General features: G+C 60.7%; 1 long non-coding RNA gene across 1 annotated transcript; it reads right to left on the bottom strand.

Moving 5' to 3' along the window:
• On the bottom strand, positions 1–2,679 carry LOC142826901 (uncharacterized). The gene is made up of 3 exons (XR_012901159.1): positions 2,525–2,679; positions 1,143–1,225; positions 1–138 (listed from the first exon to the last, which is right to left on the bottom strand). It is a non-coding gene; the product is annotated as an uncharacterized LOC142826901 (long non-coding RNA).
• Positions 2,680–12,350: the final 9,671 nt, after the last annotated feature.

The raw sequence follows: 12,350 nt of genomic DNA, 5'->3' as shown, positions 1-12,350 counted from the left end.
CGGTGCCTGCTGTGGCGCCGGTTGGGGCTGAGCCGGCTCCTGGACCGCTGGGGGGTCTGCCGGCCCGAGGGCTGCATGTCCTCCACGCTCAGCTTCACGTGGCTGGACCACGGGCGGGAGCACTCAACGGCCTCCATGCTGGGGGGGCAAAGCCACCAGTCAGCCTGTGGAGGGGGAGTCCGCATGCACCCCCCCACTTCCAGCCTGATTCCCCATTGCCACACGGCCCTGCACCCCCTTTGCCTGGCATCATGGACTCCCTCCCCCCGGTTGGCACATCAAGCCCCCCGACCCCTCAGGCCAGGCCTCGATCGAGGGCCAGGGCTGGCCTGCCCAGTGCCATGAGGCCCTGACCAACAGGCAGCAGCCACGGCTGGGCCACCCGAGAGCTGAAATGGCCAGACACTGAGGTGCAATGGGGAGGACTCGCCTCCTGCCCCCTCCCCCTGCTGCTGGCTCTGTCTAGGAGAGGGGAGGGGAGGGGCAGGAAGTCCTCTCCCTGGCTTAGGGGGTGCAGGCAGATCCCATGGTCGGAAGCAAAGGTGCAGCATGGTGGAGATGGCTGACAGGGTCGTTCACTGGTGTCCGGTATCGGCCTGCAGTGACTCTTGTCTTTTCTTGTGTGGGGTGTTTTTTTGCTCGAGGACTTCGGTCCCCTGTTGTTGTTTTTCTTAACAAGTTTGGTCTTTTTTTTTCTCAACCCATTTTTTTCCCATCATGTTCAGTATTTTTTGTTTAGTATTTTATACTTTGTGGCACCCCTACTGGTGGAACTCACTGCTGCATGATGTGATCAATGACATGCCTGGAAAGTTTTTTTTTTTTAAAGACTAAGGCAGAGCAGTCTGGACTTGGGGACATGGGCAGCTCTTCCACTTGCCAGGACAGGGGGGATGCCTGGCCTCCAAATTGGGCTTGCACAGCCCTACCCCCAATGCTCCCCGTCCCCCCAGAGATTAGGGTAGCCCTCAGGCCAGCCAGGTTTGGTTCTGCTATAGCTCCTCAGTATGCCATCAGCCCCCCGAGACATGCTGGGAATGGGGTGTGCGGGGCTGCAGGGCTTGGCTTGGCCTGGGTCGCGTGCTGGGGTCAGCCCCTCCTGGCCTGCACCTGGGGCTCAGAGACTCCTTTTCCCAGCCTACCTGTCCCCAGGGGACCATCCCAGCGCGGCTGCTCGCGGGCCTCTGTGCAGGGACTCGCAGGGGAACCTGGCTCAGAGCACCACCTGCAAGGAAGGCGACATCTCCGCTGGGGCCCGCCCTGGCGAATGAACGGGGAGCCCGGGGCAGGCCAGGCATGGCCACAGGCCAGTGGGCCCGGTTTGCTCCAGCCCGGGGCGGGCACGAGGGACCAGGGTCCTTGCAAAGCCGCAGCATCAGGGAGCCAAATGGCGCTTCCCGTGCTCAGACAGGCCCAGCCTGCACTGCCCAGCCAGCGGCAGGAGGGAGGGTCAGTGCTGTGCCAGGGGCTGGCTGGGGCGTGTGACGCCCAGCTCGACAAAGCCCTGGGGTGCCAGGTGCTCGGGGGCAGTGAATGCTCTGGGTGCAGGACCCAGCCCTGCAAAGCCCAGCCCGGGTGCCAGGGGGGTCAGGGGTCAGGACCCAGCCCTGCAAAGCCCAGCCCGGGTGCCAGGGGGTCAGGGGTCAGGACCCAGCCCTGCAAAGCCCAGCCCGGGTGCCAGGGGGATTAGGGGGCAGGACCCAGCCCTGCAAAGCCCAGCCCGGGTGCCAGGGGGTCAGGGGTCAGGACCCAGCCCTGCAAAGCCCAGCCCGGGTGCCAGGGGGATTAGGGGGCAGGACCCAGCCCTGCAAAGCCCAGCCCGGGTGCCAGAGGGGTCAGGGGTCAGGACCCAGCCCTGCAAAGCCCAGCCCGGGTGCCAGGGGGGTCAGGGGTCAGGACCCAGCCCTGCAAAGCCCAGCCCGGGTGCCAGGGGGGTTAGGGGGCAGGACCCAGCCCTGCAAAGCCCAGCCCGGGTGCCAGGGGGGTCAGGGGTCAGGACCCAGCCCTGCAAAGCCCAGCCCGGGTGCCAGGGGTTCGGGGGGGCAGGACCCAGCCCTGCAAAGCCCAGCCCGGGTGCCAGGGGGGTCAGGGGTCAGGACCCAGCCCTGCAAAGCCCAGCCCGGGTGCCAGGGGGGTCAGGGGGCAGAACCCAGCCCTGCAAAGCCCAGCCCGGGTGCCAGGGGGGTCAGGGGTCAGGACCCAGCCCTGCAAAGCCCAGCCCGGGTGCCAGGGGGGTCAGGGGTCAGGACCCAGCCCTGCAAAGCCCAGCCCGGGTGCCAGGGGGGTCAGGGGTCAGGACCCAGCCCTGCAAAGCCCAGCCCGGGTGCCAGGGGGGTCAGGGGTCAGGACCCAGCCCTGCAAAGCCCAGCCCGGGTGCCAGGGGGGTCAGGGGTCAGGACCCAGCCCTGCAAAGCCCAGCCCGGGTGCCAGGGGGTCAGGCTGGGGGTGATCCATCCATGGTGCTACGCTCTCAGGGATTTGCTGTGTCCGTCCCCTCCCCCCCCGGCCTAACCCCGGCCTGCACCTGCACTGAAGTGGGGAGCTGGGACCCCTGCTCCGGCACTAGCTGGGCCCCCCAGCTCCCTCGCCGCCTGCCTCCTTGCGCCCAGGGCCAGGGCCGGTCTCCCCGCGTGATGTCACAGTCCCTCTGTTGCCAGGCCAGAGGTGGGGGGAGGGGCGTGCCAGCCTGCTGTGCCAGCTGCTTGGGGAGGCAGATCTGGCCCAGATGCCCCGGCCCAAGGGCAGGTGTAGCCCGAGGCCCGGCAGGACCCATATGGGCTGCGGGGGGAGGGGGCACTCGATTGCACCGCTGGGGGGGGGGGGGTCCCAGCTGTTTCACCTATAGCAGATAGTGTGATGTCACAGGATGACGTGCCAACGATGAGGTCATGGCAGGGTCAGATTTTGGGGGGGGGGCATAAGCCAGCCCTGGCTGCCCTGATATTTTTCGCACAGGGCGGTGACCCAGCCCAGCTGCCGGGGGGGGGGGGGGGTTTGGCCTGAGCGTCACGCCGGGGACGCAGGTAGCGAGGGAGCTGCCAGGCAGGGTGGGTCCCTGTGAGCCTCATTGGCCCCCGATGGCTGACAAACGGGCTCTCGCCGACCCCTCCGACCCCCCAAGCCTGGACTCGCATTGGCCACGTGGGCTGGGGTGCGGCGGGCAGCGATGCTGGTGCCAGCCACTGGGGGCCTGAGCAGGACTATTCTGGGGGTCCCCTTATACTAACAATTAATAGGGGCCCCTTGGGGCCCAGAAACTTTGCTTAGGCTGCTTGTGCATCGGCTCGGGGGGCGGAGCTGGGCGGTGGTGCCCCATGGCCGAGTCGTGTCTATTGGCCATTCAGGGCCAGGGCCAGGGCCAGGGCGGCAGCACAGGCGCTTGGTTAGGCATCATTGTGACAGTAAAGGGCACACAGCCAATCCTCACCAAGCCTGGCAGGTTAATTTGCATGCTGCAGTCCCATTGGTGGAAATGAACAGGGGGCGTGTGTCAGCTGGTCACTGCGACTAGATCTGACGTGCCAGACCCCATGGTCCTGGCCAGCCCCCAACCTGTCCTATGGCCCATCCTGTCTAACCAGTATTGCTTCAGCAGGGGAGCTGTCCCTGGGCAGCAGTTTCAGTGGGGCAGCTGTCCGGCAGGCGAGTTCGTGGCAGGAACTTGCCAGCTGTCTACACTGGTCGCTTGAATTTGCGCAAGAACACTGGCGCTCTCATGTAAGATTGTCAGTGTTCTTGCACAAATACTATGCTGCTCCCGTTCGGGGAAAAGCCCTCTTGCGCAAATGTATTTGCACAAGGGGGCCAGTGTAGACAGCTAAAAAGAGTTTTGCGCAAAAAAGCCCCGATGGCGAAAATGGCGATTGGGGCTTTTTTGCGCAAAACCGCGTCTAGATTGGCACGGACGCTTTTCCACAAAAAGTGCTTTTGCGCAAAAGTGTCCTGCCAATCTAGACGCTCTTTTCCGCAAATGCTTTTAACAGAAAAACTTTTCCGTTAAAAGCACTTGCGGAAAATCATGCCCGTCTAGACGTAGCCCTGATGCCAGAACATGGCTCTGCCAGTTCCCAGGGGAGCAGGGCATGAAAAGGATGCGCCCAGGGGCGCCCTGTGGCTATAGGCTGACTCGGCTGTCGCCTAGGGTGCCGCCTTCAGTGGCGTCCAATGATGACATCACCCCATTGACGGCCCAGTGATAGCTGTGCAGGCGGGGGCGCCGATCACGCAGTGCCACTGGGGCACCAGCTGCCGCAGCCCGCCTCGGGCCGCTCCTCGATGTGCCAACAGCTGCAGTGTCTTTTCAGCTCTGCCCTGCCTGTCAGCCCCCACCAGGTAGATTTGAACCTGGGATCTCTGAAGCTGAGTATAGGAGCCTCTACCCTCTGAGTTAAAAGCCAGCTGGCTCCCAGCCCGTGATGTAGGGGTCTCTTGGTCTTCACTCTTGCTGTGGTCTAGGTACCACTTGCATTGCTCAGTAACCACACTAGGGCTACATCTACACTGGCGGCTTCTTGCACAAGAACATCTTGCGCAAGGGTTCTTGTGCAAGAGGTCTTGCACAAGAAAATGTCCACACTTCCATGTGTGAGCTGTGCTTTTGTGCAAGAGCATCCATGGCCGTGTGGACGCTCTCTTGCGCAAGAAAGCTCCAATGGCCATTTTAGCCATAGGGCTTTCTTGTGCAAGAAACCCCTGCCCAGCGTCCACACTGCCCGCTTGCGCAAGAGCCCCGTGCAAGAGGGCTTACACCTGTTAAAAAAGAGCGTAGCTCTTGTGCAAGAAGCCCTCTCTTACCACGCCGTACTGTAAATCTCCTTGTGCAAGAGCGGGTGGGCAGTGTGGACGCGCTGCAGAGTCTTGCGCAAGACCAGCCGATCTTGCACAAGAACCCGCCAGTGTAGACATAGTGGCTGTGTCTAGACTGGCCAGTTTTTCTGGAAAATCAGCCCCAGCGCCCCGTGACGTCATCATCAGGTGCCCGGGTCGGTGGCGCCCTAGGCAACTGCCTAGTTTGCCTAGGCTCATGGGCCGCCCCTGCTGATGAGGTTCAACAAGGACAAGTGCAGATGGAAGAATCCCAAGCATTGGTACAGGCTGGGGACCGACTGGCTAAGCAGCAGTTCTGCAGAAAAGGCCCTGTGGGTTACAGTGGATGAGAAGCTGGATAGGAGTCAACAGGGCGCCCTGGTAGCCAAGAAGGCTAATGGCATATTAGGTGCATTAGGAGGAGCATTGCCAGCAGATCTAGAGGTGTCATTATTCCCCTTTATTCAGCTCTGGTGAGGCCACATCTGGAGTATTGTGTCCAGTTCTGGGCCCCCCACCGCAGAAAGGATGTGGATGCATTGGCGAGGGTCCAGTGTAGGGTGACCAAAATGATTAGGGGGCTGGGGCACATGACCTATGAGGAGCAGCTGAGGGAGTTGAGTCTGTTTAGTCTGCAGAAGCAAAGAGCTAGGGGGGATTTGATAGCAGCCTTCAACTTCCTGAAGGGAGGTTCCAAAGAGGCTGGAGAGAGGCTGTTCTCAGTAGTGACAGATGGCAGAACAAGGAGCAATGGTCTCAAGTTGCAGTGGGAGACGTCCAGGTTGGATATTAGGTAAAACGATTTCCCTAGGAGGGTGGTGAAGCACTGGAATGGGTTCCCTAGGGAAGTAGTGGAGTCTCCATCTGGGCTTGACAAAGCCCTGGCCGGGTTGATTTAGTTGGGATTGGTCCTGCCTAGAGTGGGGGGCTGGACTTGATGACCCCCTGAGGTCTCTTCCAGCTGTATGGTTCTATGATTCTAAGCGGACGGAAGCATGCATTCCTGTCAGCCTCCTGCTGGAGTTACATACTTTAAATCCACCTGCCTAGGCTAGTGTAGACCATTGCTTTTCATAAACCAACCCACAGTGCCACAGACCAACAGTTCATCAGGGCAAGTGATCCTGGTGAGGACACACACCACCAACACAAAATACATCAAGCTCCACAATGGCTACATGGCAGCTTAGGTTGACTTAATGTTGTCGGATTGACTTGCCCTCCCTTATGACATCGGTATCCCCATATTACCATATTCAAGGCAATATTTGAATGGTTTGAGAAGCTGCAAATCGCCAGGCAGGAGAGAGACATTAACCAGTGTGAAGTGCTGGCTACAACAGGAGTCGGCTACGTCTACACTGGCATGATTTTGCGCAAGAACTCTTTTGCGGAAGAGCTCTTGGGCAAAAACTGTTCCAGAAGAGAGCGTCTGCACTGGCATGTGCCTTTGCACAAGAGATGTGCTTTTGCACAAGAGCTTCCGTGCCAGTGTAGATGCTCTCTTGTGCAAGAAAGCTCCGATGGCCAACAGTTGCGCAAGAGGACTTATTTGTGAGCGGGAGCATGATAGTTCTTGAACAAGAAGCCCTGATTTCATACATTAGAACGTCAGTGTTCTTGTGCAAGATCACACCAATGTAGACAGAGCCGAGGTATTTGCCCTGCCCCACAGGTAAGGCCCATGGACACAGATGGATGCTAACAAGGACAAAAGACTTTTTGGCTCTGCTTGGCCCCAAGAAGATGATTGATGCAAGTGAATTCCTCCCATGTGCTGAGTTTGCAGCACAAAGCACATGGCAGGATGGGGATAACACCCCCAAACAAAAGGAACTGGGTCGCTCTGGTTGCTTAGGGTGGGGGGTCAGGAGAGGCAAAGGTTTCTGGGCCTAAACAAGAGATCTCCCAGCTGCTCAGCCTGGGCTAAAAGATGCTCACTTGCTTATTAGAGACATCTCTATACACCTTGAAATGTAACTTTGTAGCACATTTGCATACCTATGGTTACCTGCTTTAATCTGGTAAATAACACTGGGGCTGCGTCTAGACTGGCAGGATTTTGCGCAAATACTTTTAACGGAAAAGTTTTTCCGTTAAAAGTATTTGCGCAAGAGAGCGTCTACACTGGCATGTGCTTTTGCGCAAAAGCATCCGTGCCAGTGTAGACGCTTTCTTGCGCAAGAAATTAACGTTGCTGTCTACACTGGCCTCTTGCACAAGAATACTTGCGCAAGAGGGCTTATCCCTGAGCGAGAGCATCAGAGTATTTGCGCAAGAAGCACTGATTTTGTACAGTACAACGTCAGTGTTCTTGTGCAAGTACTCGCGGCCCGTGTATACAGTGTAGACACTTTTGCGCAAAATCTTGCCAATGTAGGTATATAGATTTGTATAGGATTGACTACTAGTCTAGGCTACGTCTACATTGGCAAGATTTTGCATAAAAGCGGTCACTTTTGCGCAAAAGCTTGCCACCTGTCTACACTGGCCGCGAGTACTTGCGCAAGAACACTGACGTTCTAATGTTTGAAATCAGTGCTTCTTGCGCAAATACTCTGACGCTCCCACTCAGGGATAAGCCCTCTTGCGCAACTGTTCTTGCGCAAGAGGCCAGTGTAGACAGGCAACATCAATTTCTTGCGCAAGAAAGCCCGATGTTTAAAATGGCCATCTTTTGCATTTTTACATCTTTTGCGCAAAGGCACATGCCAGTGTAGGCGCTCTCTTACTCAAATACTCTAAGGCAAAAACTCTTGCGTTAAAGAGTATTTGCGCTAAATCTTGCCAATATAGACGTAGTCCTAGTGTTTGGTGTAAGATCTAAGAATGTTAAAATGTGGTTAATTGACTAGTCGACTAGTCTTTTACCTCCTTAGTAAAATCAAGGGTGCAAGTGACCTGGGATAAGTGACTGATCTTATGGGTCTGGGAATAAGCTGAATATTGCCGCGATTCTTGGTGTGAGAGGCACCTGTCCCGGGGTCGGCTCCCCAGGGCGGTGCGGCAGATCAGTGTGTCCCACAGGACTGTTGGTGACCCCACAACTAGGCTGATGTGGTGCTTGAGGGCTTCACACTGGCTGGCTGGGCTGGTGCAGTCCAAGCACACAACCCCACACGCAAAGTGGGGCTGCTGCCCTGAGGCTGGGCCTCGTGCACTCCGTGCGCTGCAGGGGGAAGCACCAGGACACCCGGCTCAGCTCTGGCTTCCAGCTGCCCAAGTGGGGCAGTGTGTAGACCCGGGCTCACCAACCTTTTTAAGCACGAGATCACTTTTAGAATTTAAGTGCAATCCAGGCTCTACCTCCAACCCGAACACCCTTGCCCTGCCGCCTTCCTGCCCCTTCTCCAAGGCCCCGCCCCTCCTCACTCCATCCTCCCCCCCATTCACTTTTATCAGGTTGGGGGCAGAGGGTTGGGGTGCCGGGCAGGGGGATGCAGGCTCTGATCTTGGGCTAAAGGATTTGGAGTGTGGGAGGGGCTCTGAGCTGAGCCTGGGGCAGGGAGTTGGGGTGCAGGAGGGGGTTCAGGGTGCAGGCTCTGGGAGGGAGTTTGAGTGCAGGGGGACTCAGGGATAGGGCAGGGAGTTGGGGTGCAGGAGGGGGTTCAGGCTTTGGGAGGGAGTTTGGGTGCAGGGGGACTCAGGGATAGGGCAGGGAGTTGGGGTGCAGGAGGGGGTTCAGGGTGCAGGCTCTGGGAGGGAGTTTGGGTGCAGGGGGACTCAGGGATAGGGCAGGGAGTTGGGGTGCAGGAGGGGGGTTCAGGCTTCGGGAGGGAGTTTGGGTGCAGGGGAACTCAGGGATAGGGCAGGGAGTTGGGGTGCAGGAGGGGGGTTCAGGCTTCGGGAGGGAGTTTGGGTGCAGGGGGACTCAGGGATAGGGCAGGGAGTTGGGGTGCAGGAGGGGGGTTCAGGCTTTGGGAGGGAGTTTGGGTGCAGGGGGACTCAGGGATAGGGCAGGGAGTTGGGGTGCAGGAGGGGGTTCAGGGTGCAGGCTCTGGGAGGGAGTTTGAGTGCAGGGGGACTCAGGGATAGGGCAGGGAGTTGGGGTGCAGGAGGGGGGTTCAGGCTTCGGGAGGGAGTTTGGGTGCAGGGACTCAGGGATAGGGCAGGGAGTTGGGGTGCAGGAGGGGGTTCAGGGTGCAGGTTCTGGGAGGGAGTTTGAGTGCAGGGGGACTCAGGGATAGGGCAGGGAGTTGGGATGCAGGAGGGGGTTCAGGCTTTGGGAGGGAGTTTGGGTGCAGGGGGACTCAGGGATAGGGCAGGGAGTTGGGGTGCAGGAGGGGGGTTCAGGCTTTGGGAGGGAGTTTGGGTGCAGGAGGACTCAGGGATAGGGCAGGGAGTTGGGGTGCAGGAGGGGGGTTCAGGCTTTGGGAGGGAGTTTGGGTGCAGGGGGACTCAGGGATAGGGCAGGGAGTTGGGATGCAGGAGGGGGGTTCAGGCTTCGGGAGGGAGTTTGGGTGCAGGGGGACTCAGGGATAGGGCAGGGAGTTGGGGTGCAGGAGGGGGGTTCAGGCTTTGGGAGGGAGTTTGGGTGCAGGGGGACTCAGGGATAGGGCAGGGAGTTGGGGTGCAGGAGGGGGTTCAGGGTGCAGGCTCTGGGAGGGAGTTTGAGTGCAGGGGGACTCAGGGATAGGGCAGGGAGTTGGGGTGCAGGAGGGGGGTTCAGGCTTCGGGAGGGAGTTTGGGTGCAGGGGGACTCAGGGATAGGGCAGGGAGTTGGGGTGCAGGAGGGGGTTCAGGGTGCAGGTTCTGGGAGGGAGTTTGAGTGCAGGGGGACTCAGGGATAGGGCAGGGAGTTGGGATGCAGGAGGGGGTTCAGGCTTTGGGAGGGAGTTTGGGTGCAGGGGGACTCAGGGATAGGGCAGGGAGTTGGGGTGCAGGAGGGGGGTTCAGGCTTCGGGAGGGAGTTTGGGTGCAGGGGGACTCAGGGATAGGGCAGGGAGTTGGGGTGCAGGAGGGGGTTCAGGGTGCAGGTTCTGGGAGGGAGTTTGAGTGCAGGGGGACTCAGGGATAGGGCAGGGAGTTGGGGTGCAGGAGGGGGTTCAGGCTTTGGGAGGGAGTTTGGGTGCAGGGGGACTCAGGGATAGGGCAGGGAGTTGGGGTGCAGGAGGGGGTTCAGGCTTTGGGAGGGAGTTTGGGTGCAGGGGGACTCAGGGATAGGGCAGGGAGTTGGGGTGCAGGAGGGGGTTCAGGCTTTGGGAGGGAGTTTGGGTGCAGGGGGACTCAGGGATAGGGCAGGGAGTTGGGGTGCAGGAGGGGGTTCAGGCTTTGGGAGGGAGTTTGGGTGCAGGGGGACTCAGGGATAGGGCAGGGAGTTGGGGTGCAGGAGGGGGTTCAGGCTTTGGGAGGGAGTTTGGGTGCAGGGGGACTCAGGGATAGGGCAGGGAGTTGGGGTGCAGGAGGGGGTTCAGGCTTTGGGAGGGAGTTTGGGTGCAGGGGGACTCAGGGATAGGGCAGGGAGTTGGGGTGCAGGAGGGGGTTCAGGCTTCGGGAGGGAGTTTGGGTGCAGGGGGACTCAGGGATAGGGCAGGGAGTTGGGGTGCAGGAGGGGGTTCAGGGTGCAGGTTCTGGGAGGGAGTTTGAGTGCAGGGGGACTCAGGGATAGGGCAGGGAGTTGGGATGCAGGAGGGGGTTCAGGCTTTGGGAGGGAGTTTGGGTGCAGGGGGACTCAGGGATAGGGCAGGGAGTTGGGGTGCAGGAGGGGGTTCAGGGTGCAGGCTCTGGGAGGGAGTTTGGGTGCAGGGGGACTCAGGGATAGGGCAGGGAGTTGGGGTGCAGGAGGGGGGTTCAGGCTTCGGGAGGGAGTTTCGGTGCAGGGGGACTCAGGGATAGGGCAGGGAGTTGGGGTGCAGGAGGGGGGTTCAGGCTTTGGGAGGGAGTTTGGGTGCAGGGGGACTCAGGGATAGGGCAGGGAGTTGGGGTGCAGGAGGGGGTTCAGGGTGCAGGTTCTGGGAGGGAGTTTGAGTGCAGGGGGACTCAGGGATAGGGCAGGGAGTTGGGGTGCAGGAGGGGGGTTCAGGCTTCGGGAGGGAGTTTGGGTGCAGGGGGACTCAGGGATAGGGCAGGGAGTTGGGGTGCAGGAGGGGGTTCAGGGTGCAGGTTCTGGGAGGGAGTTTGAGTGCAGGGGGACTCAGGGATAGGGCAGGGAGTTGGGGTGCAGGAGGGGGTTCAGGCTTTGGGAGGGAGTTTGGGTGCAGGGGGACTCAGGGATAGGGCAGGGAGTTGGGGTGCAGGAGGGGGTTCAGGCTTTGGGAGGGAGTTTGGGTGCAGGGGGACTCAGGGATAGGGCAGGGAGTTGGGGTGCAGGAGGGGGTTCAGGCTTTGGGAGGGAGTTTGGGTGCAGGGGGACTCAGGGATAGGGCAGGGAGTTGGGGTGCAGGAGGGGGTTCAGGCTTTGGGAGGGAGTTTGGGTGCAGGGGGACTCAGGGATAGGGCAGGGAGTTGGGGTGCAGGAGGGGGTTCAGGCTTTGGGAGGGAGTTTGGGTGCAGGGGGACTCAGGGATAGGGCAGGGAGTTGGGGTGCAGGAGGGGGTTCAGGCTTCGGGAGGGAGTTTGGGTGCAGGGGGACTCAGGGATAGGGCAGGGAGTTGGGGTGCAGGAGGGGGTTCAGGCTTCGGGAGGGAGTTTGGGTGCAGGGGGACTCAGGGATAGGGCAGGGAGTTGGGGTGCAGGAGGGGGTTCAGGGTGCAGGTTCTGGGAGGGAGTTTGAGTGCAGGGGGACTCAGGGATAGGGCAGGGAGTTGGGATGCAGGAGGGGGTTCAGGCTTTGGGAGGGAGTTTGGGTGCAGGGGGACTCAGGGATAGGGCAGGGAGTTGGGGTGCAGGAGGGGGGTTCAGGCTTTGGGAGGGAGTTTGGGTGCAGGAGGACTCAGGGATAGGGCAGGGAGTTGGGGTGCAGGAGGGGGGTTCAGGCTTTGGGAGGGAGTTTGGGTGCAGGGGGACTCAGGGATAGGGCAGGGAGTTGGGGTGCAGGAGGGGGTTCAGGCTTTGGGAGGGAGTTTGGGTGCAGGGGGACTCAGGGATAGGGCAGGGAGTTGGGGTGCAGGAGGGGGTTCAGGCTTCGGGAGGGAGTTTGGGTGCAGGGGGACTCAGGGATAGGGGAAGGAGTTTGGGGTGCAGGAGGGTTCAGGACTGGGGCCAGGGGTCGGAATGCGGGCTCCAGCTGGGCACCGCTTCCCACAGGTGGCTTCTGGGCGGAGGTGCAGGGGACTACGGCAGCCGCACCCCTGCCCTGGCCCTGCACCGCTCCATCCCTGCCCCCCCTAGGGACGGGGTACGGGGGGCACCCTGACATGGGCAACCCCCCTTCTTCCAGTAGGCAGGGGGCTCCCACGGGTGGGGCCAGCTCCAGCCCATTCACGGACTCGCGGAGCGTTCGCTCTCCTCCCCCCCCCCCCGTTCCCTGCCTCAGTTTCCCCGCGGGGCTAAGGCTGCGGACGAGCGATCCGGGGGCCGGGGCGGGGCAGCGCCTCAGCGCGGCTCCCCCGCCCGCCAGCAGGGGGCGCACTGGCCGGGCGGCGCTCGGGCCTCGCGGCTCCGCC

This window comes from Pelodiscus sinensis, chromosome 2 (genome assembly GCF_049634645.1).
Source record: "Pelodiscus sinensis isolate JC-2024 chromosome 2, ASM4963464v1, whole genome shotgun sequence".
NCBI classification, from domain to species: Eukaryota; Metazoa; Chordata; order Testudines; family Trionychidae; genus Pelodiscus; species Pelodiscus sinensis.
The sequence above is the reverse complement of the archived record's forward strand: the minus strand, read 5'-3'. Positions and strand labels throughout refer to the sequence as shown.